Here is a 27,083-nt window from a genome sequence, read left to right as displayed (position 1 = left end):
TAAGGAGAAATCCAGGAGAAGGACACAAAAGGTGGGATTAAGGGTTGTCTTGGGTTCGGGAGTCTAGGATCTCAAAGGCTGGGGAACCTTCTCCAGGAGCTTTGGTTCTCTCCGTGATTTGGGAGCTGACCTCTGTGGGTCTCTGCCTCTATTTAGTTTTTCCAAGTCCTCTGGAGGCTCCCTCCCTCTGCCCCCCACTCTTCGCATCCCCTCTGTGTCCAGACAGGCTATGGCATGCGCTCTCAATCAGCTGTTACAGCCCACCCACTGGCCCCCCAATTACTGAGTTTCTGGCTAGGCTTCGCGCTGTGTTCCCCCAACCATGTTCTGAGGAACTTCCCATACATCTCCCCGCCTGCCAGCGCTCTGCGTTTCTGAAGCCGACTTCAGAGCACAGGGAAATGGCTTTGGAAGAATGAGCTTTCATATGCTCTGTGCTTCCTTTATGCCTGCCGGGTCCTGATGCCCAGAGAGCTCGGCTTCATGCAAGTCCTCTGTTGATCGCCTTGGTCCGTCTCCCTGTGTATTAATCATGGTTCTCCGGAGAAACAGAACCAAGAGGGGGTGTGTGTATGCGTGTTGTGTGGGTATAAAGAGTTTTATTTTAAGGAATTGACTCACACAATTATAGAGGCTGGTAAGTCCAAAATCTATAGGGTGGGCCAGCTGGCGCTGAAATCCCAAGGCTTCAGCTGCAGGATTTCCTCTTGCTCCGGGAGGGTTAGTCTTTTGTTCAATTCAGGTCATCAGCCAATTGGATTAGACCCACCCACGTTATGGAGGGCATTGTGCTTTATCCGAAGTCCACAGATTTAAGTGGTACTATTCCCCCAAATACCTTCACAGCATATATCTGGGCACCCTGGCCCAGCCGAGTTGACATAAATTCACTACCATTCCCTGTTATTGGCAAACATGGCAGAGAACTCTCCCAGGCTCTAGGAATGCCTCTCCCCGACCCTGTCACCCGGGCCAGATGATAATCAAGACTTGGTTCCCACTTCCCCAGAGGAGAATGTTGGAAAGGGACCAGCCACAAAGCAGATACGTGTCGTGGGTGCATTGCCATAGAAAATCTCAGCCAGTCCAGGCCTCTGGGTTTGTATCATTTCAGGCCTGGGCTTGGGCCTGAACACTAGGGGCCGAGTGGGAGGTACAGAGCATCTCTGCCATGGGGGTGGGAGGACGGGTTCAGGGATGTTGTCACCCCCCATGATTTTCCAACCTGATTATATATCAGAATCATTTAAATGCAGATTCCCAGACCCCGTCATGGGTGGGGAGCAATGCCCCATTCAGAAGAGCAGGGCATCTTAGCTCTCAGTGCACTGTTGATGGACGGCCACAGGGGATTTCAGAATCCCAGTGAAGCTGGGAGGGTTTCCAGGGCCGCACATCCTCGTCATGTCTTCAAGGCGAGGCACCTGGTCCAACCTATCACTTCATGCTGGATCTCCTTTTCACCATGTCACTCAAATGACTCCTTGATGGAGGCCTTATTCCCTTTGAGGGAACCCCTTATTTTCTAAGAGGAGAGGTGTGAGGTCTGTCTTCCTACACCTTCCAGCTGCTTGTCCTTGCTCCAGCTCGTAGAACCAGAAGGAATCTAATTGCTCATCCACTGGAGAGCCCTTGAGGTATTGATGATAGTTTACATTCTCTGCTGCATCTTCTCTGGGCTCACAGTCTGCAGCCCCCTCACCAGGCAGTGTCTCTCTCAATGTGAGGGGGGTGGACCCCGCTCAGACTGTCGTTCAGCCCACACAAGGCCCAGCAGACTCATCGCCACCCTCCTTATGGACATGCCAGCCTCACCGATGGGGCTTTTGGCCTCGTGTGTTGGCCTCCCTCACACCATGGATGGAATCCCTCAAGTCTGAGCTCCCAGCCTGGCTGCTCATTCTCCCTGGTCTTGACTTTACTGCTCCCCCAGGGGGAAGAAGAGCTCCTTTTGGGCCTGGGGACCCCAGAGCTTCCTCTTCCATTTTGGAAAACACAGACTCCAGGATGTTTCTCCAGGTGCCTGAGAAAACACAGGGTTTGCTATCCTTTTGGACTGGCCACCTCTGAGGCCATGAGCCTCCCCAGACTCCAGTGCCCGTTCTGGAGGAGCCAGCATAGCGTAGTGGGAGGCTACTGGGCTTGGGTTCAGATGGCATCTCTACCAGCTGTGGGGCCTGGGGTGACTGAGCTGAGCTCAGCTCCTTTATCTGTAAACTGTACCTGCCTCCTCGGTCTGTGCTGGGAGGTGTCGAAGCAGCTCGCCCAGGGCCTGGCTCAGAAATACACCGTAAGTCCAAATTCTGGTCACCTCTTGAGGAACTTTGTGGTCTTCCGCCTCCTTCCTTCCCCACCAGATCCCCTAATTCCAGCCCCAAATGCCGAAGAGCCTTATTGAGTAGACAGCCCGGAGGCTCTAGGCACACCTGGGGGCCTGGGGAAGAATGTGCCCGTGGGTGGCTTGTGTGCCCACGGGATGAGCCTCTTGCTTTCCTCCAGTCTTGGGCCCCTGGTCTCAGACGTGAGAAGGGCAGACGAGGAAGCCACTCGAAAGCCCCTTGACAACCCAGCCCGGCAGGCCTCCCCGCAAGCCTCTGTACCCCTGGGCCCTGGAAGGGAGGCAAGCGGATGGGAAAAGCCTCTTACCAGCTCCCCAAGATGAGGGTGGGATCCTCCACCTGGGTTCACCCCTCATTCGTTTGTCAGGCACCCAGTGGCCCCTCCTCCGCTGGAAGGCACTGAGGACATGGAGATGAGAAATAACGGGTCTCAAGATGCCGACGGGCCAGCAGGAAGTCAGACAAGTAAACAAATAACTGACTGTAAGCCAGGTTGATAGGAGGCGTCCCGGAGACGGAATACACAGAAGGTGTGGGGGAGCCTGGAGTGGGCCTCACTCCAGGCCTCCCGGAAAGGCCAGTGAGATGCAGGCTTGGGAGTTCAGGCTCCAGGGACAGAGGGGAAAGTTGGCCTGGGGGACCAGCGAGGAGGGGGCGCACCAGGCCAAGGGTACAGCAGAGGCCAAAAGGTGGGAAAGTCCGGTCTGCTTGAAATGACCCAAGAGTTCAGCACAGCGTGAAGCGGTGGCTGGGAGACCAGAGTGGAGGCCGAGAGGCCAGCAGGAGTCTGCTGCTGTGGTGATCCGGACCGGAGGCCACGGGGACACGAACTAGGACCTCAGTCTACGCGAGTCAATGTGCAGCCACGAACACCAGCCAGATGCAGATCCTCCTCTGCGGGGACTGACCAGTCATCCGCTCATCAAGAAAGAGCTCTGGAGCGCCTACCCTGTGGCAGATACTGTAGTGAGCAGGGAATTTTGTCCAGGAGAGAGAAAAGACCATGTGTTCGTTCCCGAGGACCACTGTGAGAGGGAGCCATGAGCTGGTGGACTGCAGCCACAGAACCTTCTTCCCTCACAGTCCTGGAGGCCGGCGTCTAAAACCAAGGTGTCGGCAGGGCCTTGACTCTGAGACTCTGGCTAGGATCCTCCCTGCCTCTTCCCTGCCTCTGCTGGTGACTGGTAACCCTTAGCAGTCCCGGGCTTGCAGCCGCATCCCTGCAATCTCTGCCTCTCTGGTCACAGGGGGTCCTCCATGTGTGTCCAACTCTACGTCTCTTCTGTTCTCATGGAGACACCAGCCTGTTGCATCAGGGCCCCCCCTGAGAATGACTGCCTCTTAGTGAATTAGACCTGCAAAGAGCCAATTTCTGAGTGAGGTCACATGCACAGGAATGGGGAGTTGGACTTCATACCTTTTTGAGAAGGGACACAGTTCAACCCACAACACCAGGTAACCACAAACGCACTGTGGCAATGGCCTTAGAGGAACCAAGGACAGGATGTGAGATCCAGGGAGGCTTGCCAGAGAAGGTGGCCTTTCGGCCATACACTGGTGGGATTTGGACGTGCGGCTACGGAGAAGGAAAGGCATTCTGGGCAGAGGGTGGTACAGGAGTGGAAGCAGGGCGGTAATTATGTCACAGTTCTAACCAGTTCTAACCAGTACTCAGAAAGTTCTCTCCCTTGCTTTTCTGCCTGCCTCCTTACTTCTTGTTCCACCCAGACTCACTCTGGCTCCATCCCTTTTTGCTCCTGGGTCTGGTGGGGTTTAGAGGAATGTCCAGGATCATCAGGACATCCCTCCTCATGTCCAAACCTCCATTTGTTTTTCCTGAGCTGCAGTTAAGAAAAACAATAATAAGGTCTGTATTTATCAAGCAGCCAACCAGTAGGAAATTATAACCTTTTAAAATAAATATGTATCTAATTATAGGAAAGCAAGTTTACTTTTGCAAGCACTGTCAGGATTTCCCTCCCCAAGCCGAGTCGGCAGATCGTGTCCCCACTGCCCCCCTCCCAGCCCACCCCCAAATCTCGCTGGGCCTTAACCTCAAAACTACCGTGTCTGCCAGTCTCTCCGGTCTCTCAGCAGACAGTGAGCCAAGTGGTGCCGAATGTCCCCAGCAGGCTTGCAAGGAACCTGGGTCCCTGGGTTTTCCTTTTAGAACCAAGGGCCCGGCCCCTTGGTTAGCCCCTGACTGCAAAGCCGCAACTCCCACCTTCTCCCAGACTGTCTGGCCTGCCCGCAGGTCTTTGCCCAGCGTGCATTTCTGTGGTTGGCAGTTTTCTCCCTTCCAGAAAAATCAGAAGTCCCGCAGAGAGAGCAGACCTGAGCCATCGTTGGGGAGGAGCGCAGCCCCAGTGCTCCCAGCAGGCCAGCCGTGGGCCAGGCGCTCCCTCCATGCCTGCCTCCCAGTCAGTGGCGCACAATGACTCGTCCACGCAACACCCGTGAGGAAGGAATCGGCACCCGTGAACACGTTGGTGCTAACACCCGTGGTAGCCGGGATTACTTACGGACAGTGTGCCATTACCACCCGCCTGCCTGGGGAGTCCTAGAATGAGCTCATTCTTTCAGCAAATGTTTATTAAGCACCTATGATGGGCCAGGTACCACTAGACGACTGGCTCGCTTGCTCAACCCTTCAAGTCTTTGCGAGAATGTCCCCTTCTCACTGAGGCCTGCCTGGCCTGCCCTATTTAGCACCTGTCCTGCTCCCACCCCCTCCTGGCTTGCCCAGCCTCACTCACTCTGCTCCCTACCCCTCTAGTATTCCAAATGTCTCATCTTTTGTTCCATGTTTTTGTCTGTTCCCCCACAAAGGAGGAAAGCTCTGATGCGGGGGGAGGGGGGGGTTGGGTTTTGTTTACTACTGTAGATCCACTAGGCCGAGGCTGGGCACATAGTAAGTGCTCAGTTAGTATTTGCCAAATTGCTTTGAACTGAGGTCATTGTTTTTGGAAACAGGCAATGGTTCAATTCCCACTCTTTACTCGCTGTGTGAGGTTGGGCTGTGACATAACCCCCGCTAAGCCTCCCTCACTCTCCACTTCTGGAGAGTGGAGCATCCATGGGGATCCCGGGAGAGGGAGGGCCAGAACAGTGCCGGGTGCAGAGATACATCTCGAAAACTGCTAGGGAGGCTTCTCAGTATCAAGTTTGAGGTGGGAATTCCAATGTTCACCAAGGCCTCAAGTGTCAGACAGGCTGGGTTTGCATTCTGGTGCTTCCACTTCCTTGTTCTGTGACCTGAAGCAAATCACTCAACCTTTCTGATCTTTAGCTTCCTGTTTGTAAAATGGGGCTTGACCAGCACTCCCCCTGTCTCAGAGGTGGTATGAGGTTGTGTCCATAAAGAAAGACCCAGTGCCTGGCATGTGATAGGCCTCTGGGGCTGATCGGTTCCTTTTTCCCTCCTTCCAGAGGAGCTGTGGGGGGCTGAGGAGCAGGAGCCTACAAAGGTGCAGAGGTCTGGAGAGGGGGCAGGGGCAGGGCACTCTTCAGGCAGAAGAGCCTCTGGCCTGCTGTTTGCTCTGGCTATCCATCCCCTCCCCCTCCAATTTACCCAGCCTGGGCCTGCAGGATGTGCTCCCAAGGATGTTCCCCGCTCCCCAAGTCCACCCTGGCCCCTGAGCTCCCCCAAAGCACTCTCTGCTCACTTTGGCACTAATGCGGCCCTACAGCCTCTAAAATGAGATAAAGGCTCCTGCCAGGGCCTGTAGCAAATGCAGAGGAAGAGGGGTCCCCTGGGAAATGCAGGGCTCCCCTAGGGCCGGGTGGGGGTGCTGCCTTCCAGAGTCCTGAGGATGGCTTTGTACACACAAGCAGAGGAGGACAGGGAGGGGCTGCCACTGCTCTGCAGCTGCCAGTCAAGAACAGGGTGGGTTTGGACCGGGTGGGGAAGCCGGAGAAGGAAGTAGCCATGGCAACCTTGCCTGACACTCCAAATTAGGAGATGCCCCTCTACTTTCTGTGTCTAAATGAGGCCCAGAGAGGGCCAGCCACCGCGCCAGCCTTAGCTGATGGGGCTGACTCTTCGGAGGACCATCCTGGCATCCCCCCATCACTAGTATAGAGTTGGGGTGAGGCCTGATGCCTGCACATGAGGCCCCTCCGCAGAGATGGGGAGTGGGAGAGGAGGGGGGCCATCGCACATGCTGTGTGAGAGCCGGAAACTTATTTATAGCCTGAAAGGTGGCACTTCCACCCAAGGCAGGACGTGCCAGTTGCCAGACGGACCTATTCCGGCTTCCCCATCGCAGCTGCTCAGCAGGTGCTGAATTGAAAAGGTCCTGGAGCAGCCCCACTCTGGACATGATGTGTTCCAGAGTTCCAGGGCCCTCTTAGTTTGGACAATGGCAGGAGGCAACAGCGGGCAGGACGGTGGACACATAGGAGACGAGGAACGTGGGACAGACCGAAGATGCGCCCAGGACAGGAGATTGCGTGTGCTGAGCGTTCCGAGTCCAGTGGAGGAGACATGGAGACGTGGGCTTCCCGTCGGGCTGTCACACTGGGTGGCCTGGGCTGGATGCCAAAGCATCAGGCTCCTTCTGGGGGTTTCGTGGGTTACCACATACTGAGCTCCTCTGCTGGGCACTGTCAGGCTGCGTTATCCCATCCAGGCCCCAGAACGGCCTCTGAGGAAGGGACTCCATTCTCCAGCCAGTCAGCTGAGGCCTGGTGAGATCGGGGCACTTTCCAAGGGCACCCACGAGCAGCAGAGCGGGTTTCAAAGCCAGCTCCGCCCGCCTCCAAAGCCCGTTGAGCAGAGGAAGAAAGCAAGGCCAGGAGAGCGAAAGCCACCCAGCTGGTGCATAGCCGAGCTTTCAGGCTCTGAGGCCAGGATCCTCGACCGAGGGGCTGTGAACTTGGGTGGGAAAGAAATACACTTGACGGGAACACCTCTCATTGAAATGTAGCATCGCCTCCAAGTGTGAATGTAAGTCATGCCTCCCAGTTACACTAGCAGCACCGGTGACTCTGTCACCAATCCAGATCTCAGATGTGTCCATGCCGTGCTACCACTGCAGAGGCACCTCGAATTATTGTTTGTGTGCGTCTCTACCGTGACGTTACAGTGGTTACCAGGCTGGACGTTAGGGGCTGTCATTTAATGCAGTAGAGGCACATGCCAACATTGCAATGACCCAATTTAAAGTTTTTTTATAACTGTTTTTTTTTTAATATAATTGGCTTGCTTTGTAATCAGGTCTATTTTATGAATTAAAGACATTGTTCTGAAAAGACGCCGTGGTCTTTACCGAATAGTCACGAGGCCGTGGCACAGAAGAGGTTAAGATCCCCCCACCTCCGGGTCCCACGGCTGTGCCCCTAACACTGCCTCCCCTGCCTCCCAGGTACTCAGCCCCATGTGCCACCTTTCCCTTTCCTGAGTGAAGCTGAATAACAAGCTTGGGCTAGCCCAGGGGTTTGGGACATCTGGGTGGGGTGTGCCCGCGTCCCCCTCCCCCGTCAGACTCGCCCCCCCACCCCGGAACCCCACAGCCACATAGGAGTTAAAATGCCAAATCCTCCAGAGAACCCACTCTTCCCTTTTACAACCAAGTCAGGTTTGTGCTGATTTCCAGGCACCAATTATGGGCCAGTTCTCTTGGACCAATTAAAATGTGCAGGTGCAATAATGTCGACATCGACAGTCTGGGGTTATCTCGGCAGATATTTTTCATGAAATATTTATAAGAGACTCTGGGAATTTTAACCCCTTCCGTGGCCATGAGTCCCCTCTGTGGCAGGCTCCTCGCTGGCGGTGTGAGAGCAAAGGGTGAGGGCTGACAGGCGTGCAGAGGTCGGGGGTGGAAGGCTGGGCAAACCCAGGAGTGGGTCAGCGGGAACAGGACTTTTTAGAAGGTCTTTTTAAAAAGAAGTGTGTAGAATCAGGCTAATTAGGAGGCTGCTATTCTGGAAAGAGACCACGTGGGTTTCAGAAATGCCAGATTTTAGTCTGGACTGTGCTGTACCCTTGCTGTGTGACTCCGGGCAAGCGAGTTGGTTGGCCTCTCTGGGCCTCAGTGTCATAATGTGTAAATGGGAGGAAATGCCCTCTCCCTGTCCACCTTCCGTGGCCATGGTGGGAATTAAGTGGCAGAGTGACTGCGAGAGGATTTGGATAGGGATCCTGCCTGTAGGGAGGTTCCGGGGCTTTGCCAGGGGGTCTGGCTGCAGAAACAGAGGACTCCAGCTCTCAGGCTACCAGGAGTAGGATAGGGGTCAGCCCGAGACAGCCCCACTATCTGGCACTGAGCTTGGCACCGAGTGAGCACCCATGAAGTTATTGTGTAATGAATGAGTGAACAGGCCTGAGTGCTTTCTAGCATTGTGACTAGTTAGTAACTAGTTAGCAACTAGTTATTGCACATGCTGGACAGAGCCCTGAGTCCCAGGGGAGGGGCTGCACCCTCCCTTCCAGAGTCCCGAAGATCCCTCAGCGGGCATATGATTGTAATCCCCATCTCTGGCTCTCCCCTTCGAGAGTCTTCTCTCCCTCTGGGCTCAGGGCTCAAGGGCTGCCAGGCAGAAGGTGGAATTCTCGCCAATTTATATGTTTATTCACTCCTTTGCCTGGTGCTCCTCTACTGAAACCCATCTCTGCCCTCCTGTCACCTCTTCTTTCTGAAAAGTCACTTTCAGAGTTTGCCAAGGAGGCTGGAAGCGTGTTACACGGCGGCTGCAGGAAGGTCCAAAACTCAATCTAGAAACAAAAAAACACGGCGCCTCAATAATATTAAAGAACACCATGGGAAAGAACTGCCCACAAAGCAGCTTTTATGTGGGCCGATTCCCTTCCAGGGGTAGCCAGACCATTAAATGGGTGTAGCCAGAATGAATGCACCATTTTGCTGTCTGCTGTTCCCCTCACTGTCAGACCCTAAGCATTTTCCTTGTTGCAGCGCATTAAATTATGGTGTTTCCACCAGTAGAATTTGAGACAGTCACGAAAAAGTGATTGTTACAAAGACCAGATTGTTTCTTGGAATGCAGCACCCTTTCTCGTTCCGTGGCTTGTAAAAATTGCCAACTGGCTCCCAGGCCCCAGATGGTCCCTGGAGCTCCCTGTCTGGGGACAGAGGATGGTACCGATTGTCTCGGACTGGGCTGGGCAGGGCGATTGGGGTGTGAGTGTGTGCCCTGCCCCAGACTCGGGTGAAGGGCCCCTGCCCAGGCCTTTCTCGCGCTAATGTCCGGGTGGCTGCTGCCTCTGGTGTCTATCTCAGAGCGGCCACCCTCCTCAACCATCAGGGCCCGGGGGCGGGAGGCTCACTGCCTGGGACTCTGTGTCTCTCGCAGTGTGGTTTGCGTGAAAGGTGGGGACAGTGGTGCTGTGATGTCAGCAGGAGGAGACAATGTCAGGTGAAGTGTCTGCAGGCCCCCACACTGGGGGGTGGGGTGAGGACCCCAGGTCCCTCATGGACCAGCTTGTTTGCATGCTCTTGACCTTGACTTACACATACATCAGCACATTTGATCTCCACGGCTGCCTTGAGATGGTGGGATCCTCCTCCTCATCCCTGTGTTTGAAGTCAAAGAAACTGAGGCACATGTTAAGTAGCTGCTTCAAATATGACACAGGGAATGAGACCTAGAAAAACTGGATTCTGACCCTGGTCTCTGCCACCTACTCTCTCTCTCTTTCTCTCTTTTTTTAAGATTTTATTTATTTACTCATGAGAGACTCAGAGAGAGAGGCAGAGACACAGGCAGAGGGAGAAGCAGGCTCCATGCAGGGAGCCTGACGTGGGACTTGATCTCAGGACCCCGGGATCATGACTTGAGCCGAAGGAAGACTCTCAACCACTGAGCCACCCAGGGGTCCCTACCACCTACTCTCTGACCTTGATAAGTCTCTGAGCTTCCAAGTCCTCGCAGAACCAGGGCCCTGCAAATGCTTCATAAACTCCAACCGTTCGTCCCTTCCCACGCCATGAGCAAGTAAGTGCTTAATCAGGGGGATGCTCAGGTTCCGGGTGGGAGTAGCTTGGCCTGAATCACTTGGGAGCAACTTGTCTGAGGCAGACCCATCACAGGGGGCTGTCAGGGTGGGCCTCTGAGGGCGCTCCCTCATTCCCCATTTCCTTCTGTCTTTCCCCAACCAGTCCCACCATGGCTGTGAAGGACAAGCTTCCTTCCTCATGCCCTGCTCTGGCTACCATCCTCCCGGCCTCAGCAGACTCCCCAGTCACATCCTCATCCCCCTCAAAACAGGCTTGGAGCTGAAGGTCTGCCCTCCACCCCTCATTGCTGACAGCCAGACTGGAGGCAAGGAGGCCACCTAGGAGGCCTTGACAGGGAGTTTTCTGGGTGAGGGTGATAGAGCCAGGAGAGGGTGATGGGACAAGGTGATGGAGCCAGCAGAGGGTGATGGGGGACGCTTGGGTGGCTCAGCAGTTGAGCGTCTGCCTTTGGCCCAGGGCGTCATACTGGGCCTGGGGATCAAGTCCTACATCGGGCTTCCTGTGAGAAGCCTGCTTCTCCCTCTGCCTATGTTTCTGTCTCTCTGTGTCTCTCATGAATAAATTAAAAAAAAAAAAAAATAAGGGCGGCCCTGGGTGGCTCAGCGGTTTAGCACCACCTTCAGCCCAAGGCCTGATACTGGAGTCCTGGGATCGAGTCCCACGTCGAGCTCCCTGCATGGAGCCTGCTTCTCCCTCTGCCTGTGTCTCTCTGCCTCTCTCTCTCTCTGTGTCTCTCATAAATAAGTAAATAAAATCTTAAAAAAAAATACAAAGGGTGATGGAGGTGGGAGAGGGCAATGGGGACAGGGGAGGGTGATGGGGACAAGAGAGGGTGACGGAGGTGGGAGATGATGACAGTGGCGGGAGAGGGGGATGGCTGCATGGTGGAGATGAGGGGCAGATTGAAGGTGGTAAAGACACATAATCTGGGCTGCGCAGCAGATCCGAGGCGGGCCTGAGGGTGGGAGAGGAGCCAATAAGGACCGCAAAGCTCAGTATTGGCCCCTGGGGGACCAGGTTTGGGTGGAGATGTTGAGTCTGAGTTCGGACACACTGCAGGGTGGAGAGAGGAGGCAGGTAGGTATCTAATTTCCAGAGCTGCCTCTGCCAAGTGCTGCCGGGGAGCCTGGGTGGGGGGGAGGGGACAGGCCAGGCCTGGAGAGCCCCGCTGGGTCCTCTGTTGTCTCCTTCAGCCCCCAGCGTGGGCCAACAGATGGGCAGCAGGATGCTCCAGGGCCACCCAGTCAGGGCCCCTGGGCTCACGGCCACCTTTGGCCAGAGATCTCCTTAGCCTGTTTACCCATCCTGACCTTCAACTCATCAAAGGCAGAAAATTTCATTTTCAAAAAGTGCACATTGGCTTTTCTGCTTGTTGAGGCAGCCAGAGCTTTAAGAGGCCCGTGCAGACGTGGGCTCAGACAACCAACCCCGAGTCAGGGCAGAGTGAGTAAGAAGAGGAGCAGAGCTCCCCGGGGTTAAGTCCCCAGGCCCCTGGGCCAGGCCTGTTCCTCCTGATAGGATGTAGGAGGCCGGAGTCTTGGAGACTCTCAACTCCTCCAGCTGACCTGGGGTTGGCAGCTTCGGCCCTGGGAACGTGACTTTCCTTCAAGCCAGAAGAAAGAGCCTACTGTTGGGGGCAGGGGGTGCGGAGAAGCAGAAGAGTCCTGCAAATGCGCTCACCTGATCTAGGAGCCCTGAGTTGCTCTGTGTTCAGTCTTGCCCCCCTCCCTCCTGAACCTTCACGGTTCAAAATCCACACAACAAATATTTTTTAAGTGACAGGTGTGCCTTAGGTGTTGCGCATATGGCGGGTCTGAGAATCCTGCCCTCCTGGAACTGATATTCCAAGGAATGAAAAACAGGTGTAATACTGCTTCCCTAGAAGCCCCTGCGATCTTGTCCGGTTGTCTTATTTTACAGAGAAGCAAACCCAGAGGGGGAAGGGACTTGCCCAGGGTGGCACAGCAAGTCCCCTCAGCCCAGGTGTCTGGGGCGCTACCCAGCCGGGCTCCCGTTACCCCAGGCTGCTCACAGGAGTCAAAGTAGATAGACTCCGTGTCGTGGTTGGAATCTTGTAACTGGAGGAAAGAGGTAGGTTTGGAAGCCCGGCCACGGCTGCTGGCTGCCTCCTTCAGCCAAGAGCCTGGCAAGGGGCAGTTGGCCCCAGTGCCTAGGGTCCCTGCCCCCTGCCCTCACTGACAGTGGGGGCCACCTGGGGCCTAGAGGTGATGGAACACATGGGGATAGGAGACACAGCCTTTGACCTTTACAGACTCCACCAGGAGGCCGAGACCGGGCCTTAAAGGGAGGCCAGGGCTTCCAGAGCCGCCCCTCTGGGCTGAGGCTGAGCCTGGAGCTCTTTCAGGCCCTGCTGGGAACATCCCAGGCAGGTTCCTTGGAAGCCTCCGTGAAGACCCTGAGAGCTGATCTCGGAGGCTCAGTTACTAGCAAAGACCATTAGCAGCATTTCTTTCCTGCTATTGTATTTTTACAGCCCACAGCTCCTCTGGATAGCATTTTCCCTGTTAAATCAGATGTTTTGTGGAAAAAAAAAAAAGAAGAGAAAAAGGAGGAAAAAAATGAATCATAATCATAACCATAAATCATAAGTCACGTTACTATGAGCGGATGGCTTCCTGGGATCTGTGAATCGGAGGTGGGGTGTGGGAAAGCTCTGCGTAATGAGGCAGCCGGGGAGGCCAGGTCCTCCCAGGGGGTGTCCTCCACCAGCCTGGTATTTCACACAGCCTTGCTTCCAGATGACTTCGACCTCGGGGAGGGGCGGCACATTCATTAGCAGGCTGGGGGCGGGCGAGGGAGGGAGCCAACAGGGAAACTCGAATCTCCATCTCCAGCGGAGAATGACGGTGGCCCCAAACCCTGGTTGATGGTTCCAGAAGAGAGGAGGCGTCGACCAGGACCTCCCTGCCTTTCCCACCCTGCCCGGGGTTTCCAGAGGGTTCAGAGTCCTTGTCCAAGATGCAGCTGAGGGCCTGTCGGTACCCAGAAGGCATGTGTTCCTGGGGCCCATGACTCTTGCTTAGGAGCCAGAATCCCTTATGGACCAGAGGACTCACAGGCCCCACCAGCAGCACCTCTGTGATCCAACCAGCTCTCCTCTGAGCATAAATAAATCAACTGCAGGAGGAGTTGGCGAAGCTCAAAGAGGAGAATTTAAAAGAAGGCTCTGGATAAACATAAAATATAAAGCGCGCTGGCACTGGGGAGAGGCTCAGGCTCTGAGGGAGGGGGAGCAGGATAGTTAAATGTTTACAAGTGAGTGGCAGATCTTTCCACTCGGACTTCAGGAAGAGGAAATGAGTACAGAGAGGTGCAGGGACTTGCCCAGGCCACACAGCAACCCCAGGTCCAGAGGCCCCTCATTCAGGAGGATCATTCACCCTAATGGCTCACAGTCAGCAACAGGGATTGAGCGCTGCTAGGACCAGGCCCTGATGGGGGGACGTAGAGAATGAAGCTATTATTCCCATCCCCCAGCCCGAGCCCCCCCTCCCCCAACCTTCTGAAGTTCCTGATGGGGCAAGAGAGAAAGGCACCAGAGCAACTGGGATGCCAGGGATAGAGTTCCTTGGTTACGTCCCTATGGATTGCCATGGTTCACTCCCGGAGGGACCTGAGGCAACAGCCGAAAATGCTCTATCAGAGGGAGGAGGCAAGATTTGGGAGAAGTGGTCTCTGTGCGAGCTGGGGGCAGGGAAGTGGCAGCAGAGGGGGAACGAAGGAGACCTTCTCCTTAATCATGCTTCAGCCTGTTCATGCAAAATGGGAGTTTACCTGGAACAGAGGACTCAGAAGCACGCTGCAGGTAGAGGGAAAAGTCTATGCAAAGGCCCAGGGGTAGGAAGAGCAGGGTGTGCACTCACTGTGAACAGGCCAGGGGCTCCCACTCAGTGGTAGCGAGGAGGCCAGCTGGGGGAGGTCAGCAGAGGCCAGGCTGGGAAGGAGTCTGGTCTTTGTCCCATAGGCAGTGAGGAGGCTCAGACAGATCCTAGGAGGGAGAACGTGTCAAAGTAAGGTGGGCATTCTAGAAGGATCCCTCCACTGCGGTGGGGCTGATGAAGGCAGGAGGCCAGCCAGGGTGCTGGGAGTGAGGAAGGATCTGGCAAAGGGAACTGGCAGTGGGGACAGACGGTGGAGGGAAGGTTTGATATAGACATTTCTATGGAAAGGTCTGACCAGGATTTGATTTTTTTGGCGGGGGGGTGGTGGTGAAGAAGGTAGGTTTCCCAGCTGCCTCTGAGGTTCCAGCTTAGGGAGAGCTCAGATGGGGGTGATGGTGACAGCATTAATTTCTGAGCATCCTGAGCGCAGACCTGGATTACTCTCTCTCCTTAGGAAACCCAAGTAATGTAAAGAAGCCAGGTTTGGAAGTCTGGCAGATGCAGGTCTTCATCTCAACTCCTCCATCATCGGCTGTGCAACCTCAGAAAAGTCACTTCTCCTCTCTGAGCTTCTAGGCTCCAGCTTCCTAATCTGGAGATGGGATCACCTGGAGGCAGGGCTGACCTGAAGATGACAAACTCTTGTTTCAGGTGGGTCCCAGCAGGAAACAAGACTGCTCACTCAAACCAGGTAACTCGAGGAGAGTTTAGTAAAGGGACTGTTTACGGAGATCTGGGTAGGACATAGGGAAATCTCCAGGGACAGTGCGATGCCCCGGGTGACAGTGGTCCTGGCTACCACCCGCAGGCCCGTGTGGGGAGGGCTGCCAGGCAGGAGCTGGGACTTCAGTCTCAGGATGCTGCCACCTCCCCTTCATTCCCATCCCGAGCCCAGGGCCCTTGGTTTTAAGCAGTCTGTGGCCCGGGGACCCAATGTGTGTCTCCTCTTGAGTGACGGGCAGTGGCAGCCAACAATCAACCTGTGGGAAGGTCAGCATAGATCCACACCCTTGACCCCAGCCACCTTGATCCTGACCTCATTGGATGGAGAGGCCAAGCAAGCTACTGACCCAAAGTCAAATGTATCCGAAGCTCTCACCACCAGGACTTCAAATTATCTTTTTCCCCTTCTGTGCTCCAGCCCTCTGTACCCCCTTCTTTTCTTCCCTTTGTCTCTTTACCTCCCTCCCCCCTTTGTCCTCTCCCTCCTCTCTTCTCTCTATCTTCTCCTGGTGCCCCACTTTCCACACTTTCAAGGAGCCACTCTTCAGCCAGAATCGCCCTCCACTTGGACTTAACATTTCTGGGGGGCTGAGGGGTGGGAGGCAGGGAGATGTGGAGATAGTTAATTGTTGGAGCTCCAGCCACATTGGGAGCTTGGTCTAACAAACAGGGGCTCTTGGGGGGTGGAGAGGCTCACCCTTCCATTGGTGTCCAGACTTCCCGGCCAGCTGGAGTGATTGGCTCGCATCAGGGTCTGCCTGCCAGACAGCCTGGAGCATCCGTGGGGTGGTGGTCAGTCCTGGGGATGCAGTAGCTGCTCTGTGTGTGTGTGTGTGTGTGTGTGTGTGTGTGTGCACGTGCTGGGGGAGGGGAGACCCAGCCAGAACATTGGCACTATCTCAGGTGACCAGTGAAGGACAGGGAAAGACAGGAGCCGGGGCATTTGGCTGACTCAGTCTGTTAAGCATCTGCCTTTGGCTCAGGTCATGCTCTCTGGGTCCTGGGATCAAGCCCAGGCTCTTAGGGCTCTCTGCTCAGCAGGGAGTCTGCTTCTCCCTCTGTGCTCTCTCTCTCACAAATAAATAAATAAAATCTTTAAAAAAAAAAAAAAAAAGAAAGAAAGAAAAGAAACAGAAAGAGGGAAGCCTGGGTGGCTCAGCAGTTGAACGCCTGCCCAGGGTGTGATCCTGGAGACCTGGGGTCAAGTCCCACATGGGGCTCCCAGCATGAAGCCTTCTTCTCCCTCTGCCTGGGTCTCTGCCTCTCTGTGTGTCTCTCATTAATAAATAAATAAATAAATAAATAAATAAATAAATAAATAAATAAAATCTTTAAAAAAGAAAAGAAAAGAAAAAAAGAAAGACAAGGAGCCAACTACACGGAACCTACTGTGTGCCAGGCACAGGGCAAGGGCGTTGACGTGCTTTAATTCTCACATGGGCCATCCACGGTGCTTACCATTTTGTAGATGAGAAAAGCAATATCAAGGGCCACCTAAGGGCTCATGTCTGTGATAGGTCCTCTGAGGAGCAGGGAGCAAGTAGAGAACAGGGCAACAACCTTCTACGGTGCGTCAGGCACAGGGCTGCTGTGAGGATGACTGTTCTCGTCTCACACAACTCCAGAAGGGTGTGGATACAGCCAGAGCTCCAAAGCCTGGGATGTCAGGGCCAGATGTCAGGCATCTTCTAGAAACCCAGCTCCTCTGTGGAACCAACGGGAGTCCCAGAGGGAAGAAGTGGCTTCCCCGAGCCACGTGGCAAGTCTTCTCATCCTACCTTGCAACATCATTTCTCGAAGATGTTTGTTCTGTTTCTAGGCTTCCCTGTTTTGAAGTTGATTTTTATTCCCCTACTTAATTAAGCTTTAATATATCAAAACCAGATCATTATCGTTGTAAGGTTTAAAAAGCAAGATCACTATTTGTAACATGAGCAGTTAGCTACCTTCTGGTGTTTCCTCACTTCCTTCTCCAAAGGGCTGAGATGGGGAAGTTGCAGAGGACCTGGCGATCGAGGGTGCTGGTCACAGCTGCCGCCCTGGAGCTGGCTTTGGGGGTGCTGGGACCTTGGGAGCTGGACATGCTCCAGGAAGGAAGGGAGGGGTGCTGAGGTTGTCTGTTGCGGGGGACCGGGCATATGTAGAGAATTCTCTTTGGGGGTGCTGGCTTGGTTCTGATAGCACTGGAACCTTCCTTTCTACACTGCTCTGAAGCACATCATTGGGCTGCTACAATAAAGATGCCACCCACCTCTGGGGATGATGATGAGCGCACGAATCAGCCATAGTGGCAGGTGTAAGTTCTTCTCATAGAGGGTCTTTAAGGGGTCCGTGAGCCTTGGGAATCAAAGGGGATGCTTGGTTGTTTTTTAATTGTGCTGGAAGTGGGATCCACAGATATCATTAGTTTTTTTTTTGTAATGGCAGAAAGAAGATTGATTTATTTTTATTTATTTTTTTAAAAAAAGATTTTATTTATTTATTTATGAGAGACAGAGAGAGAGGCAGAGATACAGGCAGAGGGAGAAGCAGGCTGCATGCAGGCAGCCTGACGTGGGACTTGATCCCGGGTCTCCAGGACCACACCCTGGGCCAACGGTGGCACTAAACCACTAAGCCACCGGGGCTGCCCAAGATTGATTTATTTTTATATGTATTTTCTTATGTAATACACATAAAAAAGAGTACGTAGGGATCCCTGGGTGGCTCAGCGATTTAGTGCCTGCCTTTAGCCCAGGGCGTGATCCTGGAGTCCTAGGATCGAGTCCCACATCAGGCTCCCTGCATAGAGCCTGCTTCTCCCTCTGCCTGTGTCTCTGCCTCTCTTTCTCTCTGTCTCTCATAAATAAATAAATAAATAAATAAATAAATAAATAAATAAATAAAATCTTTAAAAAAAAAAGAGTATGTAAGGTATATGTGTATGATGTAAAGAATAAGGAATCAAATGTTGTGCTTCAATCATCCAGAGTGAGAAATAGGACACTTGTCACTATCTCAGACATCCCCGTGGGCTCCTCCCAGAGTGTATCTTATTCCTTCCCATAGAGATGACTGCTTTCCTGAGTTTTAATTTTTTAATTATTATTTATTTTTTACAGGACTTTATTTATTTATTTATTTATTCGATAGAGAGAGGGAGAGCACAAGCAGGGGGAGCCACAGGCAGAGGGAGAGGTAGAAGCAGGTTGCCCAATGAGTAGAAGCCCTATGTGGGGCTCGATCCCAGGACCCTGGGATCATGACTTGACCTGAGCCAAAGGCAGGTGCTTAACTGACTGAGCCACCCAGGTACCCAGCGTTCCTGAGTTTTAAAAGAATTATCATCCCCGTGCTTTCTTTATAGTTTTCCTACCTATGAACTTATTCCTAAATGGCACATTGTTTAGTTGTGACCATTTTTGAACTTTTCATGGATTTACAAAATATAAATAGTCAGACGTGCTTTCCGAGTGCCACATTACATTGATTTGAGCTCCATCCCTGTTGATGTATGAACCTGAGGTTTGCTCCTTTTCTCTGCTCTGTAGTCTTGCTTTATCTAACTCAGCCATGACCCACCAAGTCCCAAATGTTTGAGGTATTTCTAGGATCTGGCATTTATGGACAATGTTCTGTGGATATTCTCTTAGACGCATGCAAGCATTTCTCTAGGGAAAATAACCGGGAAGAGGATTCTTGGGTCACGGGTATGTGCATATTCAGACTGTGTCAAACTGTCTCCAGAGTGTTTCTACCAATTTACACACCCATCAGCCATGGAGGAGAGTTCTAGTTCCCCCCATACCTCACCCCTGCTGATACTGTCAGACATTTTCAGTTTTGTCAATCTGGTGTGTGTTTGGGGGGGTGGGGGTTGGTCATGTTACTTAATTTGCATTTTTTCAGTGTTTAGTGAGACTGAGCCCTTTCCATACATTTATTTGTTGGTCATGGGTTTCCTCCTTGTAAAGTACAGTCCAAGTCTATTACCTGCTTGGAGTTATATGTTTTGTTATTGATTGATTCATATAGGGTTTTTGGTTTGCTTTTGCTTTTATATTCTAGACATCAATCCTTTGCAATTATGAGTTGCAAATATCTTCTCACACCATGGCTTTTCTTTGAACTTGCATTGCCATCTTTCCAAAGGGTCTGTGACCCAAGTAAGATTGAGAACCACTTATATTAAGGTTCTCTAAACAGGAGCTAGAAAATCCCAAACGTTTGTTAAGCTCAGTGGTATTACAGCAAATTGAACTGGAAATCAAAAACCTTGCCTTAAAATTCAAGATTTGTAGGTTCTTTTGAAATACCAGCCAATCTGGGCCTACCGTGAGCCGACACAGCCTTTCACCCCATTCCCTATTGCTTCCTGGATGCCAAGGGTCTGCTGCCACTTATCATTTTGGGGCAGCCCTGGAGGTTCCCTTCCATTGGCCTTTTCCAGCTGTATGTCGTCTCTGGGCCTCAGTGTGTGGTTAGCACCCTGCCCCTCTGCACCTATCACACCACACAGTGCTCCATCTTGTCCTGTGGCTGTCATCATTGCTGCATCCCAGAGGACCATGACTCAGAGCTGATCTCCAACCTTACTCTTGAGCAAGAGGAAATTTCCCCTTATCTTCTGAGCTGGTTTGATCAAGGCCTTCCCATAAGGACCTGGCCCCTTAAGGAGCACAGAGAGGGAAGAAGAGCCCCAGAATCCTGTTTGGGAGAACAGGAGCACAGGATCCTCTTCAGAGAGAGCCCATCCCCTTGATCCTCAGAAGAAGGAGAAGAGAGAGCTATAGCAGAGATATTTGGTTTCCTGTTTATCTGGGGACAGCTTGGTTCATATCTCATTTACATCCATTCGTGTGCTGAGTCTTGAAGGTCCAAACTCTGGGTGTCTGAGATAAAATAAAATTATACAACCTGCTACAGCTGGCTTTACATCCGATATGGGAGGTGTGACAGGCCCGAAGCCAAGGGGGCTCTTTAGTGCAGCTCATTTCTTGCACACTTACTCTGTACCAGCTGCTGTGCTAGGAGCTGTATGTACAGAGGCTTATTTTTGCATGAACACAATTATGTGTGGTGTAGCAACCCAGTCCTCATTTTCAGATGCAGAGATGGAAACTCGTGGGGGGACCCAGCATAATGGAATAGCATAGTGTTTCCCCACTCGGGTGTTGGAGGTAGACCCATCTGGATTCCAGCTCTGGCCCTGATGTCTGGGTGTTCCTGGACCAATGACTGTTGGAGCCTCAGCTTCCCCACCAATAAAATGGGAACAGCAACATACTTATGGCTCAAGATTTATGTGACGACTTCATCAAGGTAAAAAGCTTGTGCACAGCAAAAGAAACAGGCAACAAAACTAAAAGACAACCTACAGAATGGGAGAAGATGTTTGCAAATGATCTATCAGATAAAGGGCTATAGATAAAGATCTATAAAGAACTTATTAAACTCAACAGCAAAGAAACAAACAATCCAGTCATGAAATGGGCAAAAGACATGAACAGAAATTTCACCGAGGAAGACATAGACATGGCCAACAAGCACATGAGAAAATGCTCCGCATCACTGGCCATCAGGGAAATACAAATCAAAACCACAATGAGATACCACCTCACACCAGTGAGAATGGGGAAAATTAACAAGGCAGGAAACCACAAATGTTGGAGAGGATGTGGAGAAAAGGGAACTCTCTTACACTGTTGGTGGGAATGTGAACTGGTGCAGCCACTCTGGAAAACTGTGGAGGTTCCTCAAAGAGTTAAAAATAGATTTGCCCTATGACCCAGCAATTGCACTGCTGGGGATTTACCCCAAAGATACAGATGCAGTGAAACGCCGGGACACCTGCACCCCGATGTTTCTAGCAGCAATGGCCACAATAGCCAAACTGTGGAAGGAGCCTCGGTGTCCATCGAAGGATGAATGGATAAAGAAGCTGTGGTCTATGTATACAATGGAATATTCCTCAGCCATTAGAAACGACAAATACCCACCATTTGCTTCGATGTGGATGGAACTGGAGGGTATTATGCTGACTTATGCTAAGTCAATCGGAGAAGGACAAACATTATATGGTCTCATACATTTGGGGAATATAAAAAATAGTGAAAGGGAATAAAGGGGAAAGGAGAGAAAATGAGTGGGAAATATCAGAAAGGGAGACAGAACATGAGAGACTCCTATAACTCTGGGAGACAAACAGGGGTAGTGGAAGGGGAGGTGGGCGGGGGGTTGGAGTGACTGGGCGACGTGCACTAAGGGGATCACATGACGGGATGAGCACTGGGTGATATGCTATATGTTGGCGAATTGAACTCCAATAAAAAAAATAATTTAAAAAAAAAGATGTATGTGAGGCTGCAGGGAGCCAGGTGGTGAGACATTCCGCCCGGGGCTCCCACAGAACTGGGATGAGAAGAAGCTGGGGTCCAAAGTTTCATTCTTGCATCTCTGGGATTCACCCCACCTCCCACGAAAGCCCTCGCTGTCCAGGTTAGCCCCAGACACAAAATGCCCATTTCAGGCCCTGCCCCGCCAGGTGCCAACCCCTCCTCCTCCCTGCTCTTCGGAGTCCCATTGTCCTGGCAGGGACACACAGACAGCTGTGGGCTGGGCAGGCTCTGTGTCCATTCGATGGGGATGCCAGTTGTGGGAGGTCCTGGGTGGGGAGGGATTTTACGCCCCCCCTTCCCCTTGTTAGTCACTGCCCATCCTCATTGGGGAAAACCCGGGGCGGGGCGTAAACACTCAAATTTCTCTTGGCATTTCCTGTCATTGTGTCCCTCCTCTCTCGGAGCTGTGGCTATCCCATCAGCCCAAGGCCATCAGTGAAGTTGTGGATGCCCACGGCCTCGTAAACTGTTGCATGTATAGGACCTGTGCTACAGGCCTGCAGAATGATCTGGAATCCCTGCCTTGTCCTGGACAGATCTAGAAAGTGGTCAGAGGAGAGCCCTTTCTGGCCTCTCCCCTTCTGCTCCGGGAGTCTGACCGGCCTCCTGTGGTTGCCTGGGTTGATTGCAGCCCCCTGAGCCTACCTCTGGAGATGGACCGTCTACAGAAGCCCTCCCTGTCTCTCCAGGAGAGGATGAGAGTGGGCTTTGGGGTCAGGCTGCCTGGGTTTGATTCCTAGTTCTGCCACTGATGAGCTGTGTGCCCTTGGAAAAGTTACTGAACTTCTCTGTGCTTATGTCCTTATCTGTAAAAAGGGGTAATGATAGTACATAGCAGGTGGTTGTGTGCATTAAATGAATGGGGCTGGGTAGGGATGCCTGGGTGGCTCAGTGGCTGAGCGTCTGCCTTCAGCTCAGGGCCTGATCCCAGGTCCTGGGATCAAGTCCCATATCGGGCTCCCTGTGAGGAGCCTGCTTCTCCCTCTGCCTGTGTCTCTGCCTCTCTCTCTCTGTGTCTCTCATGAATAAATAAATGAAATCTTTTTAAAAAGCTGAATGGGGGCGGCAGTTATGGATGATGCTACAAACAGGGCCCTGCTCACGGTGAGTTAGCAGTGACAGTGTTGGCTATCACTCTCATCCGAGGCAGGCTCGTGCAAGAAGCATGGGCTTTACCCAGATTCCCCCACTAAGTTGCCCTATGACCACAGGTGTCTCTTTTAATCTTACTGAGCCTGATCTGGGTTGCCCACCCCAAAGGGTCGTTGCAGGACCCACTTCATGGGCACTTGACCTGTGTGTCTTACAGGCCCGGTGCTCAGAAGGGCCTTCCACTTGATTCTGCTCTGCTCTTGCCATCTTGAAATGCCTGATAACTTTTAAGCCTTTAACATCGAGTCCTGTTTCTCTGTCTCATCTTGTGCCTCACCCTGGCAGGGCTGGGCTGCGAGGCCCATGACTGCGAGGTCCCTTAGGGGCCACTCAAGCACAGAATTCAGGGGGCTCCAGCTGGCTGTCCCTTCCCAGCAGTGGCTGAGTCCTCCCAGGGTTCACCAGGCTCTAGGCCTCCAAGGGCATGAGGGGGACTGTCCCCCACCGGGTGACACAGGAGCAGTTTTCAGTGGAAACTTTTTATCTTGGGATTCTGACCTCGGAATGGGTTGATTTAGGCTATTTGCTGCCGTGGAACTGATCATATATTTTCTGTATATTAGGTGATTTCAAGAAAAAAAAATCAATTTTAATAGCAGCAATCAAAACTGTAGAAACCTGCAACTGGTATCATAGTGCTGCTTTACATCTGGGTTTATAGGACAGGAAGGCAAAGAGCCAGAGGTGCCCCAGCTCCCTGCTGCCTCCCCAGACCTGGGAGTGGGAGTATGGGGGGATCAGGGAGGAGGGAAAGGGGGGAAAGGGGGAGGGGATCACATCCGAGTGGACTGGAGCCTCCCTGACAACAGCTCTTCTGATAGAGCATTTCGTGTTACGGCTGGTTAATCTTTGAGCCAGAATATATTCTCTATTCAATGACAATTATCAATTGTTTAATAGTTAATTCACTCTCGTGATTGAAAATCCAAAGGCACAAAAGGATGGAGAGAGAAAAGTCTCTCTCCTGTCCTCCTTCCCGGAGGTAACCAGTGCTCTGTCTCTTGTGTGCTTCCCAGAAATAGTTTATTTATATTTAAGAAAAAAAAATTATACTATACGGTTATACTTCTATATATTTTGTCCATTGTAATACAAATGGTCGCATACAATGTCCTCTGTCTGCACCTTGCTTTTTCACAATGTATCTTGGAGACAGTTCTTTGTTCATCCATATTGAGTTTCTTTGTTCTTTTATAGGGCTGCACAGTGGTCTGTTTAAAGAGAGAGCCCGAATTTATTTAACCAGTCCCCCATTGATGGATGGTAGGTTGTTTCCATTCTTTAGAAGTCTGAGTCTTTAACAAATTCTGTTCTCCTTCATCCCACTATCGACAGGACTTGTTTAAAGGGGCAAATGGTGCCATTCCCTTCCGAGGCACTCAGCCTTCCTTACACAACATCTGTTACTGTGCCAGCAGCACGCACTTCCAGATGCGCTCCTTGAAGACATGGGTCCTCTTTCCTTCCTTATTCTTCTCGCCTACCCTTCTTCCCCTTTCTCCATCTCCCTCAACTCCCATCTCTCAGACATCCCTGCCTACCTCTCTCCCTCTCCACAGCCACCTCTCGAGACCAAGGCTCCACCACATTGGGCTTGGACCATTGCAATACCCTCACCTCCTGCTGATGGAAACCACATCAGGTCACTCTTCCACCTAAAGCCCTTCCACGGGCCGATGCCCCGGAGATAGAACACCAAATCCTCACTACCCCATCTCTTGCCATCGTCCCCCACTTGTTACCCTAAAGCCACACACTATGCTTTTTCATGTCTCTGAGCCTGGCACGTACTGTGCCTTCTGCCTGCAACACCATTCCCACCTTGGTACTTTCCTTCCCTTCCTAATGCCCATTCGCTTGAAGTCTTGGCTTAGAGGGTACTCTTCCCGAGAGCCCTGCCCTGACATCCCACCTAAAGGCAGCAGTCCACCCAAGGTGTCCAGCACTGCCTTATTCGCTCCCTTACTTCATCTACCACTGTGCGTAGTTATTTATTTGCCGTGTGTGTGTGTGTGTGTGTGTGTGTGTGTGTGTGTGTGTGTGTGTTTGGTGAATGTGTGTTTTACCCACTGTAATAGAAGCCATCTGCAGGCAAACATGTGGGTCTTATTCACATCTCTTGTCCTTAGTGTGGGACCTCATCGGTGTTTGTCAAACAAATGAACATTTTTGAGCACCTGTTCATCACCAGCCTCACACTCGGCATGGAACATCCCAAGTCTCCTAGGACCCACTGAAGCACCCAAATAGAAACCAAGCGGTGGGCACCTTCCTGGTAACACTACCACAGAGGAAGTCTGGAAAGGTGAGGACCCTTCCATGAGCGAGGAAGAAGGGAAGGGACCTTCAGGCAGAGGGGACAGCCTGAGCAAAGGTACAGAGACATTAATGCTCGCAGCCTGTTGGGGGAGAGCGTGTAATCCCAGTTTGGCTGGAACACAGGTATGCGGTGACAGGGGACCAAGGGGAGCTGGGAACTGTCACTGAGGTCCTGCCACGGTAGGTCAGGGAGTTTGAATATTTTTGTTGTTTCCTATTTCTCTGTATCCCTAGCTCTTCTCTTGTGCTGGACATATGGGGCAAGTTCAATGAGAAATACCAGATGTGAACTGGTAACACCAGATGTTACTTCTGTTTTACAAAAGGAGAAACCGATGGCCCCACATTCCAAAATAACTTGCCTTGCACCTTCTTACTCTCCTCCATCGGATTGACTGGAAGTTCCATCTTAGTTAGGGGCAGCTAAGCTGCTGTAACAAAGAGACTTTCATCCTCTCCTCCCCTGCTGCCCTGCCCAAATCCAGTACCATGAAGAACACAGACATTGCCTTCTCTCTTTTGTACTAGCTTTGGGTAAGTAGGTCCCATAACTCAGTGTCGTCTGGTGACTCGGGTTCTTTCCATCTCATTTCTCCACTATTCCCTAGGCTTCTGGAAACGTCTACAGGGTGAAGCTGGTCTCAGCCATGTCCTGGTTGCAGACTGAAGGGAAATGAAAGAGACCAGGGAGGAAGTGTGCCCATTATCTCAGAGGCTCTGTCTCAGATGGAGCACACACCACTTTTGCTGACAAAAGGAGGTAGAAGACAAGAACTTGGCCTAACTGCAAAGAAGACCAGGAAGTGTCATCTAGCTGGGCAGCCAGGTGCCCACCTATAAATCCTATGACTCGGGAGGTAGACAAGAGTGGATCTGTTGTAGCAGACCCCAGGTCACTGGGAGCAGGGCTGGAGGCTCAGCTGGCGGGTGGCTCCAGGTCCTTGGTGCTTTCAACAACCAGCGAGTGTAGCCATGAACTCTGCCCTTGCCTTCTATTGCCAGGGAGAAGGTCTCGGGGTTCCCCTGGCTGTGCCTGCCCATTTCTTTGCACGATGTACTTATCTCAGTGGTCGGATCTGTCCTCTGCTCCTCTACTACCTTTAGTTCCTGGCTGGCTTGACTGAGCCAAACCTGGACCTTGGCCTTGCTACTTAGTAAAGAGACGTGGTCAGCAAGTTAAGCATCAGTGTCTACCATCCAATGGCTCCTAGGGCTTATGTGACAGGAGACACTTTTTTAAATACTCGAGAAACAAATTTTGAAATACAGAAACAAGCCACTAATTACAAATCATTATTATCTGGTGATTAACAGGGGCCCCAGCTATGGACTGGAATGTCTGTGTTCCCCACCAAATATTGAATCTTAAGGCCAATGGTGATCGTCTTAGGAAGTGGGGCCTTTGTGAAGTGATTAGGTCATTAGGGGGAGCCCTTGTGAATGAGACTAGTGCCCTTAATATAAAAGGAGAGAGCCCTTGCCCCTTCCCTAATGTGTGTTTGAAGCCAGAAGGTACTCTCTGTGAACCCCAGGCAGGCCCTCACCAGACACGGAATCTGCTGGCGCCTTGAGCTCGGACCTCCCAGCCTCCAGAACTGCGAGAAATAAATTTCTGTTATTTATAAGCAACTCCGTCTATGGTATACTGTTACCGCAACCTAAACGGACTAGGACAGTCCCCAAAGACTCTTCCTGCTAATGTTATAGTAGCCATGTAGGGGTCACAATATGTACTCAAAAGTAATAAAACTGCTTTTAAAAGTTCTGTGATATAAATCCAAATTGGACTTTTATTACAAATAGTATAAAACCTCATTAATATTAAAATTAATAATAGCTAATATTTATTGAGCACTTGCTGTGTCAAGCACCATATAACCCCTTCTCCATACAGCACAATCTCTCACTTATTCCTTACCGCTCCCGAACGGAACAGTATTATTAGCCGCATTTTCAGACCGGGAAGATGGGGGTTAGAGAGGTCAGGTGACTTGACCAACGGACGGAGAGGTAGCATAGAGCAAAGCCAGGGTTTGATTCCAGCTCCCCTCCAGAATCTTAGTTTGTAAGAAGCTGCTAGCCTACGTATCGTGGAAATAACTTTCCCTAAATACCTGCAAGGTGCTACATAGCTTCTTGGTCCTCATGGCCTCCCCGGTGGGTCTCTATCCCCATTTCGGTTGAAGAGCTGGAGACATGGGGGATCAAGTACAGGGGAGTCCGTCTTGTTGGCCTGCCTCTCCTGCAGAGAGCAGAGGCCATCTGTGCCCTTGAGGGGGACAGCTCTCCTCC

General features: G+C 52.0%; 1 long non-coding RNA gene across 2 annotated transcripts; it reads left to right on the top strand.

Annotated features, from left to right (window-relative positions):
- The first annotated feature begins 14,688 nt into the window (after positions 1 to 14,688).
- Positions 14,689 to 26,544, top strand: LOC121471781. Of its 2 annotated transcripts, XR_005982699.1 has the most exons (4): positions 14,689 to 14,871; positions 23,670 to 23,735; positions 24,602 to 25,325; positions 25,400 to 26,544. It is a non-coding gene; the product is annotated as an uncharacterized LOC121471781 (long non-coding RNA). The 2 variants fall into 2 exon arrangements; XR_005982698.1 differs by having other exon boundaries at positions 24,602 to 26,544.
- The last annotated feature ends 539 nt before the right edge of the window (positions 26,545 to 27,083 follow it).

Source organism: Vulpes lagopus, chromosome 11 (assembly GCF_018345385.1).
Source record: "Vulpes lagopus strain Blue_001 chromosome 11, ASM1834538v1, whole genome shotgun sequence".
NCBI lineage: Eukaryota > Metazoa > Chordata > Mammalia > Carnivora > Canidae > Vulpes > Vulpes lagopus.
The sequence above is the reverse complement of the archived record's forward strand: the minus strand, read 5'-3'. Positions and strand labels throughout refer to the sequence as shown.